Source organism: Muntiacus reevesi, chromosome 6, assembly GCF_963930625.1.
Source record: "Muntiacus reevesi chromosome 6, mMunRee1.1, whole genome shotgun sequence".
In the NCBI taxonomy this organism is placed as follows: domain Eukaryota; kingdom Metazoa; phylum Chordata; class Mammalia; order Artiodactyla; family Cervidae; genus Muntiacus; species Muntiacus reevesi.
Genome location: NC_089254.1, coordinates 38,660,956 through 38,685,398, shown reverse-complemented (window position 1 = coordinate 38,685,398; position 24,443 = coordinate 38,660,956).

The following is a 24,443-nucleotide window of genomic DNA, read 5'->3' as shown; positions in this document are numbered from 1 at the left end:
TAAGCTTTCCCACTAAGATCAGGTGCAAAACAAGAATGTCTCCTCTCAACTCAGCTTTTCAACATTATACTAAAAGTCCTTGCTAATTAAATAGGGCAAAAAAGGAAATAAAAGATAGAGTGAGAAGAAAAACATAAAACTTCCCCTGTTTACATTCTCATCCAATTCAGAGAATCTGAAAGAATCTTCAGAAAACTTCTGAAAGAGATAAGCAATTATATCCAGGCTGTAGGATACAAGGTTAATACACAAACAGCAGTTGCTTTCCTATATATCAATAAAAACAAATAGAATTTGAAATTAAAAATACAATGTCATTTACATTAGCACCTCAAAATTGAAATAATTAGGTATATATCTAACAAAATACATATAAGATCTATATGAGAAGATATGTATAAGGAAATCTATATAAGAAGATGAGAAAAACTGAAAAACTTGAGAAGAAGATCAGCAAAGAATAATTGGATAATTATTGGATAAATAAAAAAATTGGAGACTGTTTATGGATATAAAACTCAATATTGTCAAGATGTCAGCTTTTCCCAAATTGATCTATAGATCAAGTTGCAAATCCAATAAAAATTCCAGCAATTTACTTTATGGATATTGAAAAACTGATTCTAGGATTTATAGAGAGACAAAAGACCCAGAATAGCCAATTTAATATTAAAGGAGAAAAATCAAGTTGGAAAACTGATGTCATCCATCTTTAAAGCTTTCTATAAAGCTATTTCTATTCAAGACAGCATGGATTGACGAAAGAACAGAGATTAAGAGTTCTGAGTTCTGTTCTGAGTAAAGAGCTCAGATGTCGTTTAGTCGTCAAGTTGTGTCCAACTCTTTTGTGACCCCATGGACTGTAGCCTGCAAGGCTCTGCTGTTCATGGGATTTCCCAGGCAAGAAATGCTGGAGTGGGGTGCCTCTCTTTTTCCAGGGGATCTTCCCGACTTAGGGATAGAACCCACATCTCTTGTATCTCCTGTATTGGCAGAAGGATTCTTTACCGCTGCCCACTACCTGGAAAGCCCAGAAAACTTCGAAGTAAACACAGCAAAGTGTCTTTAAGTAGGTGTATGGATGAATAAAGTGTGTTATACCCAGATAATGAAATATTATTCAGTGCTAAAAAGAAATGAGCTATCAAGCTATTAAATGAAAAGACATTTAAGCATGACTAAGTGAAGGAGGCCTATCTGAAAAGGCTACATATTGTATGATTCCAACTATGTGACATTCTGTAAGAGGTGAAGCTGTGGAGATAATAAAGATTGGTGGTTGACACAAAGGAAGGAAGGGATGAATAGGCAAAACAGAGGATTCTAGGACAATGAAAACACTCTGTAAAATATGCATAATGATGGATGTATGTCATTAGACAGTTGCTCAGACTCATAGAATGTACAGCACCAAGAGTGAGTCCTAATGGGCTTGGGTGATAGTGATATGTGAATGCAGGTTCAGCCTTGACAGCAAATATACCATTTTTTATGTGATGTTGATAACGGAGGAGGTTGTGTATGTGTGGGGCAGGGAATATATGTGAAATCTCTATATCACCTTCTCAATTTTGTTGTAAACCTAAAACTGCTTTAAAAAATAGTCTTTTAAAAAAATATATTAATCTTGCATTAGTATGTGGTACACAATTTGTAAGAAAAGACTAAGAATCTATTCTCTAGTTATGTAGGTATGAAGATTTTTGTGTTAGAATTCTTTTTCTTTAAATAATGAGAATAGGTCAATTACTTTGATTAGTTGAGCCTAATGTTTGTCAGAAAATTTTTGCTGTTTATTTTCTTTGGTTAGGACACAGAATAGGAAGTAGTAAACATTCTCCCTTACACTTTGAGTAGAGTTTCACTGCATTATATAGTGTCTTCAAAGGCAAAGCTAAACTGTAAGCTCAATTCAGTTTTAAACTCTTTGAAAACTCATGTCACTCTGTTCCTTTCTATGTCTGGCAATTGACCCAGCAGCGGCCAGATAAAAGGGCTTGGCATCTGAGTAATTTAGATCACATCTGTGAAACTCAGATGTACACTCTGCATGCATCATAAGCTTTTCCCAAAGTAGAAAATGAAATACACAGAGATAATTATTGCTGCTGAAAATTTCAATGCTCTCCAAGACAGATTTTATTTTGACTAGTGCATATTACAGTACATTTGTGGAACAAAAGACAAGCTTAGTTTTTAGAGCTTTTCTCCACATTCTATGTGCCTTGAATATTTTCCAACCTAGCACAGTCAAATGCAACTGAGTGTTTTTCCTTCCTCCCTTCACTTCACTCTTTCAGATTAACAACACAGAAAAGCATCAGGGCTATTCTAATTTACTTATTCAACATTTGATCATTGATTTTAGCCACTTAACCTTTCCTTAACAGTGGCAATATAAGGAAAAGAGAATGCCGCAACAGTGCAGAATCTTTTTTTTTTTAATTAATGACAGAGGCAAAACTTATCTTGATCATACCCAGCGTTGATGAGAGTACGGGTAAACAGGCATGCTCAGACAGTCCTGGTAGACATGTAAATTGTTTCAACCTTTCAGATGCTAATTTAGTAATCTTATCAAAATTTTAAGTGCATATAAAATGTGGCCCAGCAAATCCACTGCTAGCAATTTGTACAAGTATTCAAAGGTACCAGGTGGTTTACTGCAGAATTGATGGTGCTAGCAAAACAATGAAACCAAACTAAATGTGCACTTGTAGAAGAATGGTTAAGTCAAGCTAATTTTTGTAGAAATCAGTTCATGAGGTAGTTGTCTGTGTGCTAATAAGGACAGGTGACTATGACAGACAAAACCACATACATATATATTGATGGGGTTCCAAAATATGACAATTTGACATATTAAATACCTTAAGTATTTTGACAAAGGACTTTGACAAAATGGCAGAAGCAGGGAAGTCATTGTGACCTCCAGTCTATCATACTTCTTCCCTAAGTCAGGCCAAGAAACAGTCACGTGTGAGGAACGCTCCCTGTACCCAGAGGGAAGCAGTATCTTTATCTCTGAAGACAAAGGGATGCTGAGAAGAATCCTAACTAATAGGTCTTTCTGTTTCCCGCTGTTTACTGCAATAGCCTCACGTTTTGTAATTTATCAGATTCCTCCGCTGCCCTGCACTTCACCAAACCTGGCATAAAATGCTCAGGTATAACTATTCCTTTGCGACTTTATTTCCTCATGCAGGCTCTTATGTTACACAAAATAAACAAATTAGTATGCCTTTCTGCTGTCAATCTGTTTGTGTCAATTTTCAGACCCAACCAGATATCCTAAGGCTGTTGAAACGTGTACCTTCCTCTACAATACGCATATGTATATGCTTGTCAACTCATTGATATTTTCTAAGGGTACCCGTGGAACAGTCAACATTGGATTTTCTAAGAGGCAAAGGAGTTATAGAGATGAAGCCTTTTACTTTTCTCATTATTAATCAATTATTTTTGTTTACCCTGAGCATGGATTACTTTTAAACTCACAATAAATATTCTTAAATGAGTATTAAAAAGACAAAAGATAATTCACTCTTTGGAAATGTTCAAAAGCAAGTGTATTTCAGGTTTCAAGATTCTATGTTTTCTTAGCTTAAAATTTCATAAGTAAAATTGCTATCCTTTAATATATACAGAAGCAAAATATTGACCATAACCATTTATATAAACTTCTAGAAAACAATAACAATATTATCTATTTCAATATTAGGGTATCCTATCTGTAAAAATGTTGGGTTTAAGAGAATAAATGAAATGATTCATCTATTTCATTTAAATACCCATTGTGATAAGTATCCCAGAGACATCTCAACAGCTCAGTAATAACCTCATTGGCAACAGAACCTACGAGCTTGACAGTGATGTGTCTGTTGGGTACCTTAGGAGGATCCCGGCTTCCATTTACTTCAGGTGATACCTAGTTTCCCCTCTTTCTCCAAGGCAAGAACTTGGTTATATGTGATAGAGATGGTGGAGTGAGATGATAGGAGAATGATGGAGGAAGGGGATACACAATCATGAAAACTGTTTAGTAAAGTTCCTTTGATAAATCAGGAGAAAGAAGGAAGGCAGGAAGGCTTTCTCTTGAAAGGGGTGCTTAACAGATAAAGGGCTCTAATACTAGCAAGTCAGCCATAGGGAAAACTCAAGAGAAACAGTTATAGAAACTTTGGCAATTAATTTAAAAAATATTTGAAGATTTTTAAATTTATCTCTTTTATTAGGACAGGGGACACTTGGTAGCAGGATATGTTTGAACTGATTTATGTGGTAAATAGAGTCAAGTGCTTAGGTTACAGGTATCACAAGATATTAACATCCAACTGAAGCTTTATTCCTGAGGTAATACAGAATTCTGAGCAGAAATTTGGAAATTTTATTTGCTTTGTTATTACTGAGCTGTTGAGATGTCTCTGGGTATTAATCACAATGGGTATTTAAATGTAATAGATGAATCATTTCTTTTGCTCTCTATTAGTTATGATACTTGGGATTGTCAAATGACAAAGTTAACACATTTAGTAATGAGTTTGATGTCTTTTATTCAAGGGAAAGCAGCCCAAGGATAGAGGACTAGAGAGCTTCACAAGTAGTGGAGTGCTCTTATCTGGGGATTTTGGGCAAGAGCAAATTCTACAGAATTCCTCAGAAGAGGCAGACTGGAGGCAGGGCATGATTGGTCAAGAGTTCAGGCATTTCCCTTTAAGACTAGCAGGTCCTATTTTCTCAGGTAGGGTGAGCTACCTTAGCTGAGTTGGAGGATGGTGGACGATCTCCATTAGGATTCTTTGGCAGGTGTTTCCTGTCAGTGCAGACTGATGTAGTTTCATATTTCTGACAATGGGCTAAACATGAGGTCTTTGGAGTTGCTTCCATTTTATAAACCCAATATATGAATTAATACTGGAATGACATGAATCTTTACTTTTCTTACTGATAGTAAGACAAAATAATTTACAGACATAATTTCTTACACATAATAGATGTTCATTAAACACATGTTGGCTATTAAATTAATAAGCCTATATAAAGATATTCCGTTCTAAAATTAACATCTGACCCATGACTTTATACTTACAGCAACAACTATCAAAGATTTCAGTTGAGACAATGCTCAAACCACTATTAATAAGGCATTTAACTTAAAAGGAAGGGACAGGGGACAACTTGTAGCAGGATATGTTGAACTGATTTATATGGTAAATAGAAAGTGCTTAGATTAAAGGTATCACAAGTGAGATTAACATCTAACTGAAGCTTTATTCCTGAGGTAATATTGAATTCTGAGCAGAAATTTGAAGTTTTACTGGTTATGTGTAACTAAATCATGAGTAACTGTTCAATTTTTCTTTAAAATGATGCAGTTATAGTTTAAATGATGAAATTAGTTTTCAGTCACAAGTCAGTCTTGAATGAGTTTGGGTTTTAGGAGCTTTTTCTGGGGCTTAATGTTGTTTTACCTAAGGCTCATCCATGAGGAACAAAGCAGATTGCCTTCAGGAGCAAATGAGAATTTTTTTTCTTTTTTTATACATATCAACTACTATGCTTTTGTGAAACAAAAAAAGTAGTTTACTGAAAGCTTGGCACAGGGGCCCATGAGTTTGTGCCCTCAGCTTGTACAAACAAAGCTTCACATATTCCACTGTGTGAAGTGGAATAGCAATGGGCTTTTCACTTGTGGCAAGTGAGAAGCTTCCTTCCTTCTGTCCATTCTTCTTTCCCTCCTTCTTTCCCTGATCTGTCGAAGGAGCTTTCTGAAACAGTTTTCATGATTGTATATCCCCTTTCCTCAGTTGTTCCCCTCTCACTTTACTCTATTATCTCTACCAGATAAAATCAATTAAGATCTTGCCTTGGAAACAAAGGGAAACTAGACATTACCTGAAGTAAATGGAAGCTGGGATCCGCCTAAGGTGCTCAGCAGATACATCACTGTCAAGCCTGTAGGTGCTGCTGCCGCCAAGGAGTTTACTACTGAGCTGCTGAGATGTCTCTGGGATACTTGTCATAATGGGTGTGTGCCTGAGTGCTCACTAAGTCGCTTCAGTCGTGTACAACTCTTTGCAATCCTATGGATTGTAGCCCGCCAGGCTCCTCTGTCCATGGGATTCTGCAGGCAAGAATACTGGAGTGGGTTGCCATGCCCTTCTCCAGGGGATCTTCCTGACTCAGGGAAGGATTGAAACCAGGTCTCCTGTATTGCAGGCAGATTCTTTACTATTTGGGCAATCAGGGAAACCCAATATTGAAACAGTGGATAATGTTATTGTTTTGTAGAAATTTATGTATATGATCTCTGCTAATAAAAATTTGTACTATGGATATATTTTGTTTATTCACCATTATTTGGGCATTTTGAAGAACAAAGTAGGATAATTTTAGCAGAAATAAATATATCACTTTCCTCAGCTTAATTAAGATATGACTGACAATAATTGTATTTACTGAAGATAAATAATGTGATGTTTTGATAAACATATGTAATGTGAAATCATTACCACAATCAAGATATCAGCATACTCCTCACAGCACATAGTCACCATTTTGTGTGTGTGTGGTGAGAACACTTGGAATCTTCTTCATTACCAAATATCAAGTATACAGTAAGTACATTATTATTAACCATAGTCCCCATGCTATAAATTATGTCTTCAGAACTTATTTATTCTGTGATTGAAAATCTGTACCCTTTAATCAACATCTCATTTCCCCTATCCTTCACTATTCCCCCTCCACCTGGTAACAACCATTCTATTCTCTATTAATATGAATTCAAATTTTTTATATTCCACATATAAGTGGGATCATGCCATATTATCTTTCTATATAGGTCTAGAAATAAATATACCTTACTTGCTTCTTATTATAATGCTGCTTATACTATATTAATTTATCTTTGAAATAAATTTGACTTTAGAAAATAATGTTGGCTCAGAATTGCTTGATCTTTATAAAGACAAATACTTGGTGTTTGGGACATGATTTTTCTAGTGCATTATGCAACTCAAACTGGAGAGAAACCAAGCTATTATTCATGAACAGGTAGCACATTCCATACTTGTAACCATGATCACAAAGAACATGAAAATCCCATAGCCTTGCCAATTTTCTTAATTTGACAATAAGACATGTACACTGTAGTGATATTCAAGCACCATAGGGAAAATATAGCAAATAAGTAACTTTGGTTGGCACACATTAACAACCAAAATAAAATGCCATGATTTCTTAAATATATTCCTTAAACATTAAAAAATAGATAACAGGCCTCAATAGAGTCACTTGTGCTAAGCTCACCTCGCCAAATCCAGACTTATTATCTAACCTAAGAGCAGTGTCAGCCTCTCCCAGGAGTAAAGTCTTAACCAGTCAGTCTGACATTTCCTGGTCAACACTAGTGAAGTAATCTCCCCGACAGACCCTGCTGTTCTCCGAAAAGAGTGACCTTGCCTGAAACAATCCATTCTTTGCTAGTAATTTCCTTGTCCCACCTGCCTCTGCCTATGAAAGTCCGTCATTTTGTAGACCTCTCTGGAGTTCTATTTATTTCTTAGGTGGGATGCTGCTATATTTATGAACCATTGAGTAAAGCTAATTAGATCTTTACAATTTACTCAGTTATTTTGCTTTTTAACAATAGAAACCAAACAATGAAGTAAGCCAGGCTTAACAAGAGTTTATAACTTAGTAAAGGAAGTGTGATATCTGTTTTTTAGGTGACTGTCTTAAGTTCTGGCCATGACAGCATCAAACTTTTTCAAGATACTTGGCATTATTAGAAAAATTCCTACTTAATATAAATGTAATCATGGTCAAAGGACATGGTGGTTATGCAAAATTTCAAACAAATATTGAGACACATTTGAAAGGATAAGACCAATGAAAGAATTCCCCAAATGAAAGCTATAGTAGGCTAATAAAATACATGTCTATACTCTGTAGCTATGCTTGCTTTTCATAGTAATAAAGACACAGTGCATTTATTAGGTCAGGGAACTGTACATGTTCTTGATAATGATATAATTGTTTAGAGACAAGAAGTGATAGTGCTGTTTTGAGACCAGACCTACACAACTCCAGAAACATTTAGAACACCAATCATAAGGATAAGGATAATTTTAAGAGTCAGTGTGATCACAGAGAGCAATGGACCATCAGAAGAAGCACAGTAGACATAGCAGCTTACTACATTGGTTTTGCTTTCCCTGCAAATAAATATAACTTAATTTCTTTGAAAATGTCTACCCTTTAGCAAATACTTCCTGAATCTGTACCATATGTCAAGTCGTTAAGTTTCTTGGTAGAGAATCTAGTAAGCATGAAATAAGATGACATTATAACACTGTAAATTTTGAAGGTTTGGGTGTGCTTTTTCCAGACATAGACTATTTTAAAAATTCCCTGGATAACTTGGAAGTCACTTAATCTCCCCCTTCAAAATCATGGAGATTGTGACCATCCATAAACTCAGACTTCTGATAATTCCTCTTATTCCTGTGGAGCACAATATCTGCTTTATGCATTTTCCATCTCTACCAGAAATCCCAGAGAGGAAGTCAGCTTTTAAGATATAGAATGAAGGAATTCCCTGGTGGTCCAGTGGCTAAGATAACATACAGGCCAAGGGCTCAGTCTTGAATAAGTGCTCAGTCAATGATAGATTCTACTACCGACGACTGCCCTTATACTTTATTCTGAAGTCTCAGCATAATTGTATACAAAGTATAATGGTAGTAGTTTGTAACAACATCCATCATTCATTGACCACTTACTCAAGGCCAGGCCCTATAGTAGTTGCATGTACATTATCTTATTAATCTTCAAAACAGCTGTGGTGTAGAATAGGTATTATTAGTCCTACTTTGCAGATTAAGTGTTCTAAAATAGCTACCCAAACTACTCATAAAGTCAAGATGTATTCAGACACAATGTGTGAGAGCTACTTTCCTATCTCTAGAAAACGCTAGAAGATATAGTAAATTTTCAGAAGTTGCTGATGGGAAGTCTTGGAAAAACTGTGTCTAGTTGAGAGACATGGAGAAAGCAAGTGGTGGACCATTAAGTCAGTCTCAGCTATTCATAATGGTGAGTCACTAGTCGTTAAAGACGGTTGTCAGACAAATCATCTCCCAGCTGAGGCAATTATACCTGATCTGCTCATCTTGCTTTTCCCCTTTTACTTCTTCCCAAACACTTGCTAAGCAATAAATTCATTTCCAGCTCTGAATTTATTATTGAAACTTGATATAATTTTGATTTTGACCCTTAAATTTCCACAAGTCATGGCTCACATCCTCCTGAGGAATTCAAGTAAACAGCTGCCTGAAATTGACCCCAGGATTCTTGCAATCTCACATCTCCTAGCCTGACAAATGACCCTTGATAGAAGGAAAGTGGGTCATTTCTCTATTTGATGAAAAGTGGGACTAGGGAAAAATGTAGGAAATTTGTAGTATGCATGGAATGCAAATCTATTCTAAAAAACATATTAAAAATATGTTTTAAACATAATTCTCATGCTGAATTCTTTGATGAGAAATAAAAAACGTTCATCTTAAATTATTCAAAAATTGTTCTTGCTTACCAGTAGAACCAGTCTATAGAACCTCAGCTTTAGCCCAAGCTCCAAGTCATGAAGTAGAACAAATTAGATACACAACAGATACCAATCCAGTTTGAAGAAAACAAGTGATTTTTTTTCAGGCTCTGTATTCACTAGGCACTGCAATGTTCCTTTTCTATTATCAATCATGTTTTACAGAAATATGAAAACAGGATTCCTAAAAGATGTAAATATAGCATTTATATCAAACCATCTCTCTTAAATACCTATTTGAATTCTCTTTTTAATTTCCCTTTCTCATCTTAAGGAACATTCACTAGCAAATTATGTATCACCCTTTTTTGCCAGAGAATTTTATGTATGGTTAGATTAGTCACTTAGTCATAGCTTTTACAAAATTCTAGTGAGGAAAGTCTATTTATGTCTTTATTATTGTCTGGTGATAATATCACCTTCAGAAGTATATCATCTTCAAATTCACCCTCTGAATTTTTGGAGCCCTCAGAAAGCACACACTGGTCATGATAAGATCTGTGTCTTAAGACAGACTAATATGGAAATATATTGTGGGTACTATACTGGAAACTTCATAAGATTCTTTCCAAAAGTCATGATAAAGTGCTGTTCTTTACTGTCAGTAGAGGATGATGGAAAGAACACTAGACTAAGAGTTCAAGAGATGAGTTTAAGAGCACTGGACTAAGAGTCCAAAGAGATGAGCTATGCCTGCAGTGTCAACATGGGCAAATTATTTCACAGCTTTCAGATTTGGCTTGCTTAAATTATCTTGGGGGTTGAAATTGTCATTTTCAGCTCTGAAAATTTAAAGAAATGTGATAGAAGATGGTCCTTTTATCAATTTGTCTTTTGTTTCAACTTTAAACCCCTTATTTATCAATTTATCATTTTCCTAAACATTTTAAAGAGTCCTCATCACACTCCTAATCACCACACCTTCTACTCAAGGTCACTTTTTTTTTTTAGCTATCTAAAGTTTTATTTCTCAGCAACTTTTTTCAATATGTTCTGGCTTTGGGATCTTTGCTGTGTAATACTTGGTAAAATTTGGATTGTAGAGATGGGACATTCTGGTGGGCATTTTAAACCTTCTGTGACCCGATCTTCTCTTTCAACACTCAGACATTCTCATTTATATCTAAGGCTGCTGTGAAATTGGAGAGAAATAGGACACCTAACTATTCTTTCTTCACACTGGTTCAGCTGTAATAAACAGAATTAAACTTTGGATAATTTGGTGTCTAAGGGCACATATTTCAGGTTTTCCCATTGCTTGTTCTCAGCCTTGAAGGAAGGGATGACCATAGTACACACTCACTGAACAAGCTGACCCAAAGACCACCTTGGACATGTATGAAGTAGGAGACCAGAGAGTTTAACTCAGTATCATAGGCAAGGTTCCTGCACAGACTGTCTCAAGAGGTTAATCAGAGCATGTGTATGTTTCACTCTACATATGAGTAAGTTCACAAACCTATACCAGAATATCTGGTAGTATCTGGATCACACTGTATAAAATGTCCAACGATAATCACATGACAATTTGTTGCTATCGTTTTGCATTTTTTGAGGTTTCCCTCAATTTTATTCACCACTCTTTACTCAGAAACAAATGGATGTACAATCTTGGTATGGTACTTTTTCCAGAGTGGAAAATCCCCCACAAAATATGATGAACTATAAATAACTTTTTCCTATGATGCTATTAATATTCATAGGTTAGTATATAACCTCATTTATATTTGTACTTTTCATATCAATTTTAAATTCTCCATTCCATAAGACGTACATGACTCTGTGTCCTTCCACCTCCCAATGGAAAAGAGTAGAGACTATTACTCCAAGTTATAGTCAGAATGGGCTTCGTCTAGACGTAGAGTGCTACGGTAGGGAGGGAGAGAGCTTTTTGCGCTCCAGCAGTTTATTGGCTCTCAGATGATGAGTCAACCATTTCAGACTGTTGGAGGGGAAGGGCCATCTACAGGAGGAAATCACTACCTTGTCATCCTCAGAGGGGCCCACATGTGGTACGCTCCCTCCATGAGAGCCTCTGGTCTCTCCTTCCTGCTGAAGAGAGTCCTTTTGTCTCACAAGGACATAGGGAGAAAAGGACTATCTGCATATTCCAGAAACTTCTGCAACCAATGTCAAAAAGAAGAAATGAAAAGGAATCTTGATAAGTCTTTAGAGAAGATCAAAATGCACTGGCTCTTTTGACTCAGAGAAACAAGCGGAAGTTTCTATTTCCACGAAGCCTGCCTAAATGCTCCCCTCATAGAGAAGAGGAAGCAGCAGCCTTATGGGCTCCTAAAGGTGGCCAAAGTCCAGCTTTAAGGAAAAGTTGACCCAGAGGGCCCCTTTTCGATGGCAGCTGAGATGTATTTTGCTTTGGGAAACTTTGCCAGGTCCCTGGGCTGGGCAGCTCTGACCTCCTAAAGTCACAGGTTACACTTTGCCAAGGCATGTATGGGTCTTTGGGGATCCCAAGGAGACTCATGAGTTCCATCCATCCTGACACTCTCAAAAGTCTAGGTCTAGCAGAGCTCCATTCGTATGGCGAGGAGCTTGTGAGGTTCCTTTTCGTTTTGCAAGAGAGCAAACCAGGTGAGGTTAGGACAACCACAGGGCAAAAAGGGGCCTCATGAGACTTAAACTCATGACCTCATTTCCATTAGCACTAATTCAGCCCAGTGCAATGGCAACACAGTGTTCCCAAACAGAGCTAACTCATGACTGTTTTTTTTTTTTAGCAGATTCTTTGTTTTTGGAAGAGTAACCTATGGAAATACTATATGAGTGAGTGAAAGTTGCTCAGTCATGTCCAACTCTTTGTGACCCCATAGATAATCCATGGAATATACCAGGCCAGAATACTGGAGTGGGTAGCCTTTCCCTTCTAGAGGGGATCTTCCCAACCCAGGGATCAAACCCAAGTCTGCCGCATTGCAGGTGAATTCTTTGCCAGCTGAGCCACAAAGGAAGTCCAAGAATACTGGAGTGGATAGCCTATCTCTTCTCCAGGGGAAATACTATATAGAGAGATGGTTTCTTGATTGGTCATAGAAGTAACAATTATTTTGTTATGCTTCTCTGGATTAAGAGAAAGAGAGAATAATGCTATAAAATAAGATGGCCCCAATGATGTATTTAGGTCACCCCATGACAGGCAGATGAATAGGCAGTGAAGTAGGATAAGTATAGACTATGTGTAATTTATGGTTAGTTATTTCAAACTATGGAAGTATTTTGTTTCCACTTTGGAAGAGAAAATAAAGTTCCTATTTCTTTGGACTTCCAAAGAAATAGCCTGTTTAGAATACAGTTTGAGCAGTCATGGAAGTAGGAAGTACTTATAATTTGTATTGCCTGCTTGCTAGTCTTTTCTTCCTTTAATTTTTCTTCCTTGCCTGCTTGTAAAGGGTGTGAATGTGAGGCTCCAAATTTCCTGTCAGTCCTAGAGGAAAGGGTTTGGATAGTCTCTAAGATGTTAGGAACTCAATATATTTAAAAGAATAGCTCATTTGTTCTCTCAGGAATAGTTATGACAGAAAATTAATAAAATAGATGGAAAGGACCACGCTTTACACACAGGCAAGGGACAGCATTCCTGGTATTTGTCAAATTATGTCATGTGAAAATATAGTATTTTAACAGTAAAAATCATGATATAAACACACACACTCACAAAACACACACACGTACACACATATATACTTTCACTACTATAACAAAGTATACATAAGCAAACAGGAAGACAAAGAGAAAAATGTCTTACATCATGGAGCTGTAAGTTTTTCTTTTAAACTTCTTAAAAAAAGATATAGGTGTATAACTATTTGTTCTTTACACACAAACACACACACACACACATACACACATGATATCTGATAGAGCCTAACACACCAAAGATGAAGGTATCCTGGCAGTAAGGGGAGGGGAAAACTAGACTTCTGGAGGCATTATGTTTGTTTCTCACTCATCTACCCTGCATTACAGCAATAGCTCCTCGTCCTTTCCTGTGGCTCAGAGTAGGGTAACCTTTGTTTGTAAGGGTTCCTGAACCGGGATGCCTGATTCTTCCCACCTAGCAGAAATACTGCTGTGCAACACTTTTGACATCTGCACTCTTCTGTAATTTAATTAATCTCTTCTACTTACACATACACAAACCCACAGAAAAGCTGGGTGGAAATTGGGTGGTGGTGGTGATAGTAGGGTGTTATTCTACTAATCTAACACAATCCTGAAAGGTCAAATCAGTAATTCAACAGTAGATTCAAAAAAAGAAAGTGTGATTTATAGGCATTCTCATCTCACACCATTTCCTGTCAAAAAGAGTAATAGCTATTGGGTACAATAAGAACCAAAATATTTTGATTCAAAGAATGATGAAAATGGCTGGGAAACCTATTCACTTTCAAGTAAATCTGTGGATTGGAATAATTCTCATCTAACCATATCTTTCTTTATGCATAAGATCCAGAATAACACCAAATGTTTTCAATGTGCTAACCATAGGACAATTTAGTAATTCAGTCTTTCATATGTGGTGACTCGTATAAACCTCATAACAGTACAAAGTAGTCAGTACCATGATATTGATATTAAATACAAGCAAACAGAAACAGGAAGGTTAACTTACTTGGCTAAGATCATACAACTGGGCGGTGGCTGGAACTCAGACCTAGGCTGTGCTTGTAAAATCAGTCACTTTTTTTTTTTTTCCTGAAGATGAATGGATTTCTTTTTCTGAAAAAGAACGAATCTGTCATTTGTCTCATGTCTATGAAAAAGAAATTTTCAGTGATTTAAACGTAATAGCTGACATTTATCAAGTGCTCCCTCTGTGTCAAGGAATTTTTAGGCTCTTTGCTGAAATATCTCACTATTGCCTGCAATAATTCTTTGAGGGATTATTAGCTCTGTTTTAAAGACAAGGAAACTGAGGGTCGGAGAACCAATAACTTGTCTAAGTTACAAAAAGTAAGAGGAACATAGGATTCAGGTAGTTAGATTCCAGGGCTCATATCCTTTACCATTACTTTCCATATTTGGTGGGTAAGTCAACCAACCACATTTACTGAACACTCAGCTCAGGGGGTAAAGAGTCTTCTTGCAATGCAGCAGACCTGGGCTCCATCCCTGGGTTGGGAAGATCCCCTGGAGAAGGGGATGGCTACCCATTTCGCAATTCTTGCCTGCAGAATTCCATGGACAAAGGAGCTAGATGGGTTACAGTCCATAGGGTCGCAGAGTCGGACAGAACTGAGCAACTAACACATGAAGTTTAGAGTTAAACTGAAGGGTATCTCCTCCTTGAGATGTTATTACTGTCCCCTTGGGATATAGAGTTTGTCTGATACCATGAAGTATGAAGTCCAGAGAGCACCATTAATTAGGACCATTTAAAGCCCATGGAGTTTGATTATCAGATGATAGGTTCTTTCCTATGTATTCTGACTAGTTGCAGATTTAAATCCTGCACTCTCTGTCAAAGCATTCTTGGACTTATTATTAATGTTTGAGTATGCCAAGACATGCCAAGCTTATATGAGTAACTATCCCTGTCTTGTAAATTGGTAGAGTTGTAAATAGAGTTGTCACTATTTCTCTCAATGATTACACTCTGGGCAGGAAGATGACATCACGTTAACTAGGTAAGGTAAAATTTACCCATGAACTTTGTTCAACATGGTATTCTTGATGTATTCTTTGTAGAAAGGGGAGAAACTAACAACAGGAATGAATAAACTAAACAACGACATTTTAGAAAGAGAATGGACTGATGGCTGATCGGCGGGGATTTACCACCAATAACCTAGATGACCTTACATTTCCTGTAATATGTAAAATCCAGAATTATGTACAATGGTGGGGTTGGGTTTGATGATCTATAGAAGGACTTCTATTTCTAATATTTAAGTGCTTTATAAATAAGAGGTATATTGTGAAGAAGATTGGAGAGATTGAGAAGGATGGTGGTGGTAGTTTGTGGATATGGGCATACAATGAAAAGGCAATTTATAAAGTAAATAAAGTCATTAGAATAGGTTATATTAGTAGTCTAGGGATGCCAGGCTGCTGAGTTCCTGCCACTAGCAGTTTATGCTTGATCATGCACTAGCTAATCACAGTTAGCATGTCAGTTCATCCTTAGCAGTTTTTATCTATCAGACCTGGACAGGGTAGGTGAAGTCTGTTTATGGGATCAAATCAAGACGGTTGTAATCAGTAATCAGTGTTACAGCCAAGAGTTGAGAGACTATGGGTCAAGTTGAAAAGGCAAGGCTAACAGCTAAGGAAGAAAATATGGACAAAGAATTCAAGTTCAAATGGGTTAGTAAATCTCAGATCCTATGTAAGTATTCGGTCGCTGTGCCAGGCTTCATTCCTTCTAGGCCCTACAGGCACATGACACCAAGCAAGTGAGCAAGTCTGATCAAAAGCACCCACTGCTGAGAAATAGAAAAAGCATCTGATTAAAAACAAAGCAAAACAAAAACCTAAGTTCAAATCCTGGCTCCAATATCACTGTCACAATAGAAAGGTTAATTAATTTCTCTGAAAAGCAGTTTTTTTCCACCAGCAAAATGGGGGTAACCTTCCTCCAAGTGTTCAAGTATTAAATTAGATCTATAGACGAAATTGCCCCAAACTAAAATATACCATACACGATGAAAATTGGCTATGAATGCTACATTTCAACTGACTACTTAGACAATAACTCTTTCAGGAGATGGAGTCTCTTCTCTTTCTGGATTTACATGATGCCTAGACACTTGCAAGTTAGCTAGAATTTTCAAAGTCCTATTAAAAATCCCTGTTATAGCAAAAGATCATTCATAAACACTCAGACAGTTGAAAGAGCTTAGGAGAAGAGTATGCTAAGGACTCAGTTTGGAATTGATAGGAAGATTTCAAAAGTGCAAAAAGATCTCAATACATACTGAACTTCTATACAGCCAGATCTGAGCAGACTGTGTCCTCTGAAGACGGGAGCAATTGCTTCCTACCATAGTAATCAGTGTGGAGACCCGGGGAGGCAGGGGTGGTGGATCTCAAACAGCAGTAGCTGGCCAGAGAGACAGAGAGGGGTGAAGGCCAAGAGCACTGGACCTGGAAACAAATGACCTACCACGAGCTGTGGTGACCATCTCAGGTGACCCGCAGGCAAGTTTAGTGCCTATACTACACTTGTGAGCTGAGGGCTGGGGCCAGGTGACCTCTAGTGTTGCTACCGGTTGTAAGACTATGATTCTGCAAATTAACTGTGCCTGGTATTAGTCCATCAGATTCCACTGTTCAAATCATGTTCATAACTGTTAATCACTGATCCTATTTGAGACAGACATGGCATATATTTTTATCTTTATTTTATGGATCGAGAGGTAGGCACTTGGAGGTTGCGGTACCCATCAAGTTTCATTTTGGGGGCCTGAGTCAGGATCTAGATTCAGAAACACTTAGTTGATTTTTTAAAATTATGTCAGAGTTGGATATGTTTCCCTTTGAGGATTCTTGGCAATTATAAATTATTTTGAACTATCACGTGATATGGTGGCTGCTATGGAAACTGCATTAATACATGAAGCATGCAAAGTTTGTCACCACATCAGATGTTGCTGCCCTTTGGCTATGCTAACTTACTCATCTGGCTTCTTTTTGAAAAATAATTTTCTTTCTTATTTTTTCCCAAACGCATGCACATTATGCTTATAACCCAAGAAATCTCATTTTGAAATGACTCATTTTTTTGAAATGTATTCAATGACTTGGAACAAAAGATTCTGGTAGAAACACAACCTGGAAAAAGTATTCTATTTAAAAATATATACATAGTATTAATTTTGTATTTCTCTGACTCAACTAAAATGTTGAAGTTATGGAAGAAAAACTAATGAGCTCGCATAATGTTTATATTAAAATTGAAAAGGAAAGCCAAGCATTAGTTGAAGTATGATTTTTTCAATTTAAATAATATATAAAGATATTTAGTATGTCTGTGTTCTGACCAGGCTATGCATTTTTAAACTTTGTGTACATTTGTGAAATACTGGCATTTATAGGCATCAATGAATCTTAAAAGAGCAGTCATTGCTTTTATATCTGTACAGACTATTAAATATATATCACAGACTATTAAATATATATTACATATAGGCATATAATATTTATAATATCTATAAACAGTTACCACCTGCTATAGACTGAATATTTGTATTCCTCAGAATTCATATATTAAAATCTAACCCCCAATGTAATGGTATATGAAGGTGGGGCCTCTGGAGTTAGTGAGGTCATGAAGGTGGAGCCTTCATAAATGGCATTAGTGTTCTGTTGAGACCCCAGAGAGATCCCTTGCCCCTTTTAGCAGATGAGGACAAGAAGACAAGACTGTAGTGTGTGAACCAGGAAGCAGGACCTCACCAGATACATAATCTGCTGGCACGTTGATCTTGAACGACCCAGCCTCCCAAACTATGAGAAATAAATTTCGATTAGTTATAAGTCACTCAGTCTACAGTATTGTTATAGCAGCCTGAAAAGACTAAGACACCACCTACATATGCTCCAAAGCTGGATATTCACGTTTCGAATGCTAGAGCACTCTGTCTTAAGTGTGATTTAATTGTCTTGAAATTACCCCTGTTCTACCCCTCAAACTAGCGGAGATGTAGATCCATAAATTATATAGGCCAGAAGTATTTACTTTTTCCTGCATTCACTGCTCTTAGGCAAACCTTTGTATCCTCATTTTTTGGCCTTACTTGCTACCTTGTGATGCCAACTTTGGTTGAAGTGGTAAACAGTAAGTGCTATGTATTTCTTGGTGCCAATTTATAGGCTATTATAGGAAATTGTCAAACTTTTACCTGGGGCCAAGCTCTGGTGGAGGTAATGAAGATAATGGCGACCTCCTTCAAAAGATCCCGTGCATGTACTGCTACACTCACTGCCCCCACCCTGCAGCAGATCATCACTCACCCTCTCCTCTGCTGGAGACGTCTGGACACTCCCAGAAAGTCTGGGTCAGTCTCCTGTGGAGTCACTGCTCCTTTCTCCTGGTCCTGGTGCACAAGGTCCTGTCTGTGCTTCCAGGAGTCTGTTTTCCCAGTCGTGTGTAAGTTCTGGGCACTCTGTGGTGGGGTTAATGGTGACCTCCTCCAAGAGAGCTTATGCCACACCCAAGTCTGCTGCTCCCACAGCCTCTGTCCCTGCAGCAGGCCACTGCTGACCCGTCCCTCCATAGGAGACACCAGACACAGCTCTGTCTCAGCCTCTGTGGGGTCCCTGGGTCCTGGTGTCCACAAGGTTTGTATGAGCCTCTGAGCATCTCTGGTGGGAATGGGGTTTGGTTCTAAATTCAAATTCACCCCTCCTGACTTCTTGCTGGGGCTTCTCCTTTACCCTTGGATGAGGGGTACATCCTTACAGCCCTACAGGTAAATAGCAGGAGGGGAATGCAGCCTCACCCAGCAACAGAAAACTGGATTAAAAATTTACTGAGTATGGACCCACCCATCAAAAAGACCCAATTTTCCCCTCAGTCAATCTCTCCCATCAGGAAGTTCCATAAGCCTCTTATCCTTCTCCATCAGAGGGCAGACAGACTGAAAACCACAATCACAGAAAACTAAACAATCTGATCACATGGACCACAGCCTTGTCTAATTCAATTAATCTATGAGCCATGCTATGTAGGGTCAAGATGGACTGGTCATGGTGGAGAGTTCTGACAAAATGTGGTCCACTGGAGAAGGGAATGGCAAATCACTTCAATATTCTTGAGAACCTTATCAACAGTATGAAAAAGCAAAAAGATAGGACCTAAAAGATGAACTCCCCAGGTCAGTAGGTGCCCAATATGCTATTGGAGATCAGTGGAGAAATAACTCAAGAAAGAATGAGGGGTGGAGCCAAGGCAAAAACAACACCCAATTGTGGATGTGATTGGTGATAGAAGCCAAGTTCAATGCTGTAAAGAGAAATATTGTATGGAAACCTGGAATGTTAGGTCCATGAATCAGGGCAAGTTGGAAGTGGTCAAACAGGAGATGGGAAGATTGAATGTTGACATTTTAGGAATCAGAGAACTAAACTGGACTGGAATGGGTGAATTTAACTCAGGTGACCATTATATCTACTACTGTGGGCAAGAATCCCTTAGAAGAAATGGAGTAGCCCTCATAGTCAACAAAAGAGTCTTGAAATGCAGTACCTGGATGCAACCTCAAAAACTACAGACTGATCTTTGTTCATTTCCAAGGCAAACCATTCGATATCACAGTAATCCAAGGCTATGCCCCAACCAGTAAGGCTGAAGAAGCTGAAGTTGAATGGTTCTATGAAGGCCTACAAGACCTTCTAGAACTAACACCCAAAGAAGATGTCACTTTCATTATAGGGGACTGGAATGCAAAAGTGGGAAGTGAAGAAACACCTGGAGTAACAGGCAAATTGGGCCTTGGCATACAGAATGAAGAAGGGCAAAGGCTAATAGTGTTTTGCCAAGAGAATGCACTGGTCATAGCAAACACCCTCTTCCAACAACACAAGAGAAGACTCTACTCATGGACATCACCAGATGGTCAATACCGAAATCAGACTGATTACATTCTTTGCAGCCAAAGATGGAGAAGCTCTATACAGTCAGCAAAAAATGCACTCCTTATTGCCAAATACAGATTAAATTGAAGAAAGTAGGGAAAACCACTCGACCATTCAGGTATGACCTAAATCAAATCCCTTACGATTATACAGTGAAAGTGACAAATAGATTCAAGGGATTAGATCTGATAAACAGAGTGCCTGATGAACCATGGATGGAGGTTTGTGACATTGTACAGGAGGCAGGGATCAAGACCATCCCCAAGAAAAAGAAACACACAAAAGCGAAATGGCTGAGGAGGCTTTACAAATAGCTGTGTAAAGAAAAGAAGTGAAAAGTAAAAGAGAAAAGGAAAGATATACCCATTTGAATGCAGAGGCCCGAAGAATAGCAAGGAGAGATAAGAAAGCCTTCCTCAGTGATCAGTGCAAAGAAATAGAGGAAAACAATAGAATGGGAAAGATTAGAGATCTCTTCAAGAAAATTAGAGATACCAAGGAACCATTTCATGCAACGGTGGGCTCAATAAAGGACAAAATTGGTATGGGCCTAACAGAAGCAGAAGATATTAAGAAGAGGTAGTAAGAATACACAGAAGAACTATACAAAAAAGATCTTCATGACCCAGATAATCACGATGGTGTGATCACTCACCTAGACCAGACATCCTGGATTGCAAAGTCAAGTGGGCCTTAGGAAACATTACTATGAACAAAGCTATTGGAGGTGATGATATTGTGAAAAGATGATATCAAATCCTAAAAGAAGATATTGTGAAAGTGCTTTACTCAATATACCAGGAAATTTGGAAAATTCAGCAGTGGCCACAGGAGTGGAAAAGATCAGTTTTCAACCCAACCCCAAAGAAAGGAATGCCAAAAAAACCTCTCAAACTACCACCCGATTGCACTCATTTCACACGCTATTAAAGTAATGCTCAAAATTCTCCAAGCTAGGCTTCAACAGTATGTGAACTGTAAACTTCCAGATGTTCAAACTGGTTTTAGGAAAGGCAGAGAATCAGAGATCAAATTGCCAACATCTGCTGGATCATAGAAAAAGCAAGAGAGTTCCAGAAAAACATCTATTTCTGATTTATTGACTATGCTAAAGACTTTGACTGTGTGGATCATAACAAACTGTGGAAAATTCTGAAAGAGATGGGCATACCAGACCACCTGACCTGCCTCTTGAGAAACCTGTATGCAGGTCAAAAAGCAATAGTTAGAACTGGACATGGAACAACAGACTGGTTCCAAATAGGAAAAGGAGTACATCAAGGCTGTATATTGTCACCCTGCTTATTTAACTTATATGCTGAGTACATCATGAGAAATACTGGGCTGGATGAAGCACAAGCTAGAATCAAGATTGCCAGGAGAAATAGCAATAACCTCAGATATGCAGATGACACCACCCTTACAGCAGAAGGCAAGGAAGAACTAAAGAGCCTGTTGATGAAAGTGAAAGAGGAGAGTGAAAAAGTAGGCTTAAAGCTCAACATTCAGAAAACTAAGATCTTGGCATCCGGTCCCAAAACTTCACGGCAAATAGATGGGGAAACAATGGAAACAGTGACAGACTATGTTTTTGAGCTCCAAAATCATTGTATATGGTGACTGCTGCCATGAAATTAAAAGACGCTTGCTCCTTGGAAGAAAAGTTATGACCAACCTGGACAGCATATTGAAAAGCAGAGACATTACTTTGCCAACAAAGGTTTGTCTAGTCAAGGGTATGGTTTTTCCAGTAATCGTGTATGGATGTGAGAGTTGGACTATAAAGAAAGCTAATGTCAAAGAATTGATGCTTTTGAACTGTGGTGTTGGAGAAGACTCTTGAGAGTTCATTGGCCTGCAAAGAGATCCAACCAGTCCATCCTAAGGGAAATCAATCCTGAATATGCTTTGGAAGGACTGATGTTGAACTGAAGCCCAATACTTTGGCCACCTGATGTAAAGAGCTGATTCTGGGAAAGACTGACGGTGGGAGGAGTAGGGGATGGCAGAGGATGAGATGGGTGGATGGCATCATGAACTCAATTGACATGAGTTTGAGTAAACTCCGGGAGTTGGTGGTGGAGAGGGAGGCCTGGTGTGATGCAGTCCATGCAGTTGCAAAGAGCTGGACAGAACTGAGGAACTGACCTGAGCTGTGAAGCTTTTATTTGTATTTCTCTGATTATAATGAGCTGTATTTTTATATGTCTATTAATTATATGACAAAATAATTAGTCTTGAGTTTGACCATTTTGCTTATGGATTTTTATTAATGATTTAAATATAAAAGGAATTAAACATTTTAATAGAATGAAAAATGTTAATATTTGATATATTAAAGATATAAATTTTATGTAATAGGCAAATCTATTTTATCTTCATACATGTTATAATGATTTCATTCTTAGATGGTTTTTATCTTCCATATTGAAAAATCTGCATGTATTTTATAGTTTTAGATGCTACCTTTAAACTTTTCATCATTTCAATATATTTTAGGTGTAATGCCAACTGAGAATTGGCATTTGTTTTCAAAATAATTTTTCCAACACAATGTTAAACATAATATACCCTTTTTTATAGATCTGTGACCTTTTAAACCCTATATTGAGATTCTAGTAATTATCCTAGAGTTTCTCTATTATCTGTCCCTCAGTTCTTAAACAACTACCACACTATATTACCTATTGCATCTTCAAAATAAAGTTTATAATCTAATAGCATAATTCCTTCCTTAACATGATTCAAAACTCTCATTTAATTTTTCCAGATAAGCTCAATAAATCCTCACCCCCAATCAACATTCCCAATGTTTTTCCTGTTTCATTTCTATTTACTTTATTTGTTCTGCCTTATTTTTTAACATATATCTCAAACTTGTAAGAAGTCATTATGTTGCCAGAAATAGTACATACTGAACTCAGAATTTATAGAACTGTTTGTACAGAGCACCTTGGATGAACAGGAGTTAACATTGGGTAGGAGTTCAGAAAGACATTGTAAAAGTTGTTCTGAGTTCATGCAACTTGAAAAATGGACAATTGAATACAGAATTTTCTTTAAAGCAAGGGCAGTAGCAATAAAAAATTAATATCTTATACTGGGAAGACATGAAATGTTTAACTGGTAAGTTCAGATATATTACTCAAATCGAGTATCCTTAGCCCCAAGAGCAAGAAATTTCTTTACCTTGGGAAATTTGCTTGCAATCACATTAACATGGTATAGAAGATTTGCACTGAACAAAGTTACAAGCAAGACTCATATCTCTAGCAGTTATGGCATTTCATGCTCTCATAGGAATTATGAGACCAATGGAATTATGATGTGAGGTCTTTAATGGAGGAAAGAAATCAATATTTTTTAAAATGTCACATTTATGAGGCAGTAAAGTATCCCAGATAAACTAAGATTTGAAACCAGATTCCCCTATGTACTGGTGGTTTGATGATGGACAGTTCCTGAGACAATCTGATTTTAGTTTCCTCATTACTCATTGTAAGGAATATAAAAAAGATTAAAGGACATAATGAAATGATTTACAAACTAGGAGCACTTGAAACACAATACTAATAAATGTTAATAATTATGCATTACAATTAATGAGAAATTTTTAAGCAAATAGAAACTCCTAATACTAGGACACCAATAAATCACTGTTATGGGTTATAAAAACATAGAAAAAACACCTCAGACAAGAAATGGCAGATCTAAACAGAATCAGGATAGGGACAAATCTAACTGATCCTTTCTAAGGAATTTAATACATTCATAGAAAGATCAACATTGAAACATTTAGTCTTATAAAAGATAGGACTTCTTGTAAATGGTGCTTGACTCTCTAGAACTTTGTTTGAATTAAGCTGTTTGAAGCTGGAAATGTAACTGATTACATTTGTTTGAAACAAAGGCCAGCCCTAAAAACAACAGGAACAAAAAGGCGTATATATGAAGGATCACCAACTGTGTGTAAGGGAGACAAAGTATACGGAAGTAGTCATTTTGGACCTATACCCAAGAACATTAAGACAGAGAAAAGTTCAGAAAACAAAGAAATTCATTTGACAACAGAAATATCTTCAATCTAAAGAAATTTGTTTTCTGTATTGGGAAAGTGTAAGTTGTATCATTAAATTTGTCCCCAAGATGTATCACAAGTTCCATAATATTTGCAGTGAAACATGCATTATGGACTGTAGAAAAAAGAGGTCCTAAGTTAATAACAAATCAGATAATTATG